Genomic DNA, 5,097 nt, shown 5'->3' with positions numbered 1-5,097 from the left:
CGATCTCCTGAAGGAGCGCAGGGTAAAAAAAAACAAGAAAAAGTACATCGTTAGACGAGAATTCTTTAATATTTACAAGGGTTATTCCATCCAATCTTAGGGCAATTTCCCCCTGGGTACACTTAAGGAAGTCGGTGCTATTATTTGTCCGAATGAGCTCTGATTTCTAAATTCCAAAAACCTAATAAGAAGACTAGCTTCTTTCTTTTTCACTCTGTTCATCACTAGTCCTTTTTCGTACAAGACTACAATACCATCAACACTAAAGCCATACATCAAATACTAATTAAATGAAAATCACAGAAAATTTTGAGAAATCTTGGACATTCAATGAAACACCTCTTGATCTTTAGTCTTCTTTAGACGATCTTCTAAAGACACTGACCAGTGCCTGTAACCTGCAAAGGAAAGTCAGTGTATAGTGTTAGCAAATATGTATAGCAAAAAAATAAGCTATTCGAGCAAAAGATCTTCAAAAAACACCATTTCAGAATGTTATTTGAATTAAGTGTCCTTTCATTTACGAATAAGGCGACATCTATCTCTATTTTTTTTATCGCGAGTGGGGCCTAGAACTGCGACTACAGTTCGAAAATATTTCCCATAAGAGCCTTATTCTTACTTTAGGGGGGGGGATCATTAAAGGGAAAACACTGCCCTGAACTACGACGATGAACTTAAGTATCCAAAGAAGGATGATCAAAGACAATCCAAAGTTCATTGCAAATCTTATTACGTATCACCAGAGATAAGAATTTTCATGATTATCATTTAAGGCTAGTAAACGTGTTTCGTTCGTTTTTGATCCCTGAGTCATGATGATGCTTCATTCGAGGTCAAGTTTAGTGATCAGGTGTTTTTTTTCAAATCGTTGACCTACCCTGAAATCCCTATCAGCCATAATATGAAGCCAAACTATGATGACCCATCAGAAAATTATGCTGAGAAGGCTCGTAAGGAATATGGTGCTTTAAACATTATAACTGTAGTATTTGTTAAAAGGTAAGGTAAATAATCCGGCATTGGACTTTTACAGTCCCTACCGGCGGTGCTGATCTCCGTTTCTCGGTCCATCCTGTGCTTTCACACACCCTTCCTGTTTATCTTCCCCAGATTTCTCCAGGTACCCATTTAGAGCTAGGTCGACTCTGCCTGAGCTTACAGAGTCACGCCACTGACCCTCGTCCCTAACCAAATAATTGGATACACTAGGATTTGAACCCTCGCCCTCTCGATCAAAGAATCCTAAATCCAGTGCACCATAATGCGAGCATTCATAATGCGTGTGTAGCACCCATTTGCTAACATATTCATCATTATGGATTATTTTTAGAGATAATGATAAGAAGCACATTAGATCTCTTTTCTATAAGAATGCGAAACATACTTAGACTGTATAACCTCTAAAACATAGTAGTAAAATCTATAATTTATAAGACCTCATCTTAAATATTATAATATTATTGTATATCAAATACAATATAATAAATAATATTACAGTAATAAAATAAATAATGCTCTATAAATAAATAGATAAAATGAAAAAATATATATAGTAATATAATAAAATAGTATAATAGAAACTTATCTCGAATACAATAATATGCAATCTACATGATAATTTGTGCTTATTATAGAATGAGTGTGCCCAGTTTACTGCTTCGCCAGATCACAAGCATAGTCATTGTTAAGCTATTAGCCCACAATAGCCAGTGCCTTTGCTGTTAATTTTTTTTGTTTCGTTATCTGACATTTATGTCTATTTGTAATGGGCAACAAAATTCATTCACCATTTTCTAAGCCAAATATTTGACAAAATCCAGAAAAATATGGATTTTATTCTATAAGTATGGGTAAATTAAAGTAAATCTTTATCTACTAGATTAGCACAACTAAATTTCATTTTCAATCTATTTCAAAGGTCAACACAGTATTCAAAGGTCATAACAGCCAGAGTCAACACAGCAGGGTTGACATAGTGGATATTTTTCCAAAAATTCGAAGTCCTTTCGCTACAAGATAAGGAAGTGAGAAGTTTGTCATGGGGAGTCTTTCAGTGGGACCGTTATCTTGGATAGGATGTTTCACGATGGATATCACCTTAGATAGGATCATCGCAGTGTTTTACGATTGAGCATTGGAACAAAATCGTTTTTAAGCAAAGCAGTCGTTTTTTTTTTTTTTTTTTGCGAAGTCTAAAAAAACTGAACGAACCTTAAAAATAGTTCCTTCCAAACCTTCACTGTAATTGTCTTGGCAATACATAATCCACTAAGAACTGCAAATAGAATATTATAGGCAAGAATAATGTAAAAATTTCCCAGCCATCGAATACGGCCAAAATCACCAAGTAAATCAAAATTTGTGATCCCTGAAATAAAAAAAAGACTTAAAATACAATTAAATGCAATACCGGAATAATTTTAATGTCTAAATACCCATAATCCAACTAAAAAAATTGAAGAATAATTAAGATCTTCTTATTCTTTTGCGCAGACACAGGTAAATTTCAAAAGGCACCTAATCCCTGAGATTTTTTTTCTGAAACAAAAATTTTGTAAAAATAATAGACAGATCTTGGCACATCTGCAAAAGATTTAAGAGCAAATAAGACATCCAAGGTCAAAACACATTCTCTTAGAAAAAAGTTTTGACCAGATACTATTTGAAGATACGAGGTTGCACAGGAACGCATAGCAAATACTCAGTTTTTGATCAAGATAGATACAATAGGCTCTTATGTCCAAATGCATCACAAAAATTATGCTTCTGAAATTCAATCTAAACTAGATAATTGAAACTCAATTTAAACTAGTTAATTACAAAATTAAAAAATAATTAAGGTTCCATTTTCTCGCTTTCACTTCTTGCGTTTAATAGTGCCACCTCTTAATTATTCATACTTCTAAATTTCTAAACAAAATTTTTATACAGTTAATTTAAATAATTCAAAAATTAACTATTCAATAATATACACCTTTTGGATCAATTTTACACTGAAACTACATGAAACCTCGCGTAAGTCTAGCTGTAAAGGGCTTGCCGGAGATCAGCTTCGAAAATCCTCCTTTACCTGGCAGACCAAATATAATAAAAGAGATCAAGAAGGAGAAAACTTGTAATACAACAGATATTCAACCGATACAGGAGGAGCAGCAACCATGTATGGTATGTCTAGCTTAAAAAGCCCAGTTTCACGCTATTGCAGGAAATATGTAAGTAAGTAAGTTTTATTGCGCTAAAAGCGCTAGGGCCATGGCAATACAAAAAAAAAAAAATACTTCTAAATAATTGACATTACCAATCATAAACATAACATTAATATTACATAACATAAACCAAAAAAAAACACAAATCACAAATATCTACTTATGTGCTCCAATGCCAGCCCGAGAAATGGTCCAAAATTTTTAACGCTTGCAAAACATTCATCCCTCCTTACATTCACTAGCCATTTATCATCAAAACTACACTTTCAATACACTTCATTCCTCAACTCACTAAATTCTTCAAACTTATATATCACGTGACCAAACTCTCATCCATGCTTCCACACATCAAGGAAAAGTAAGAGCGATCCTGCGATCCCCCCCCCTTCCTAAATACTTCCATCTTACCCCAAGCGGTAAACTATTCCCCCCTTAATTCAATAATATACTTCAACTCCTCCTTTTTTAAATTCCCCTTAAACAAAACCCCCTCATCCTATGTCTCCTTCACCAACGTGTAGACGCGCAGGGAATCAGGAAGGCTCCTTTCATACTGCCAAACCTGCATCTCCTGATCTCGTAAAATATTACCTGTCATCTTTGCAACCTATTTATCTACACTTAATCCCAAATGGTTAGCAAAAATTTAAACGATTCTTCTTCGCATTGATACATACAAAGGGGCGTGGGACAATTCTCCATTCCAGGAAATACGAAATATAGGACCAAATCTGCACTTCTTTTATGTTTTAAACATCCTTGAAACCTGGACTTCTGTGAATTTATGGCTTCTCGAATAGCTTTTGGTTCTAACGATTACGAATTTGTCCTATACGATTAGCGTAAAATGGCAAACAAACTATTTTTAGAGATTAAAAACACATTATACTTCTTTAGCAAAAGCTTTAATTGCCCCTTAGAATAATTAGCCGTTTTATTGTGCTCAGCAAAATAAAACTTTTATAACACGTAGTTTTCAATTTAAATTGTAGGGTTGAGTAACTAGAAGCTATTTTCTCGCTAAAAGCCATGGGTGCTCGTAGAGGGGGGTACCCCCAAATCCCCCAGACGCGTAGGAAAAATTCTAGACATTAAAAAAAGTACAACATTTACTAAATGAATGCCGGCAAGAATGTCACGAAGAGACGAGAATTTCTTTTCTGATAGAAGTGTCGCTTTTTTAAAGTTGTAAAAGATTACACCATTTTCTAATTTTAATAGATTTAAATTCATGATAACATTCATTTATATTTTTGTTTTGGCAAAAGCTTTAAATTACCTTCACATTTATTTTTTCGTTTTTTAAACCCAATTCCTAAGGTTTTGGAATTTTTAGAAAATCATATGAGGAAGACAGAAAATTTTAGTGAATTTAAAGGAAAATTGAAAGAAAAATTACTAAGTAAGTATGAATTTTAGTTTTGCATATTTGGAGGAGACATGATTTAAATTAAGTTGTATTTGTTTGTTCGTTGGTGAGCGTGACCCCCAAAGCACAGACACGGAATGTAGTTGCTGCCCCCATAGTATTATTATTATTTAATTTGTTTCTCTTTTTTTATGGCACTAAATTTAAACAATGTCATATGTATGTATTTTATTTACCTGATTTACCCCATGTCAACCGTTAGGTTTTGGGTGAATCATACGGATTTTCGTATGCAAGTTCTTCATAAAGTTAAATACATCATACCATAACAATTACCTGAATGTATGGCTTCTAAAATAGCATTTAGTTCTAACAATCGCAAATTTACCCTACACGGATACCGTAAAAGGGTAAGTGAACTATCTATTGGAGATTAAAAACACATAATTTTTCTAAAAAAAAACCTCAAAATGACTCTTAAACTTAAAAACTTTACCATTTAATTTGATCCAACGAATA

General features: G+C 33.5%; 1 long non-coding RNA gene across 2 annotated transcripts; it reads right to left on the bottom strand.

Moving 5' to 3' along the window:
* Positions 1 to 246: 246 nt before the first annotated feature.
* LOC148948761 (uncharacterized) lies at positions 247 to 5,097 on the bottom strand. 2 transcript variants are annotated; one of them, XR_016142203.1, is made up of 3 exons: positions 5,075 to 5,097; positions 2,215 to 2,371; positions 247 to 398 (listed from the first exon to the last, which is right to left on the bottom strand). It is a non-coding gene; the product is annotated as an uncharacterized LOC148948761 (long non-coding RNA). The 2 variants fall into 2 exon arrangements; XR_016142202.1 differs by lacking the exon at positions 5,075 to 5,097 and having other exon boundaries at positions 2,215 to 2,450.

This window comes from Artemia sp. Qi Xiang Cuo, chromosome 9 (genome assembly GCF_049724085.1).
Source record: "Artemia sp. Qi Xiang Cuo chromosome 9, ASM4972408v1, whole genome shotgun sequence".
Classification (NCBI taxonomy): domain Eukaryota; kingdom Metazoa; phylum Arthropoda; class Branchiopoda; order Anostraca; family Artemiidae; genus Artemia; species Artemia sp. Qi Xiang Cuo.
Note: the sequence above shows the minus strand (reverse complement) of the source record. Positions and strands in the feature narration are given on the sequence as shown.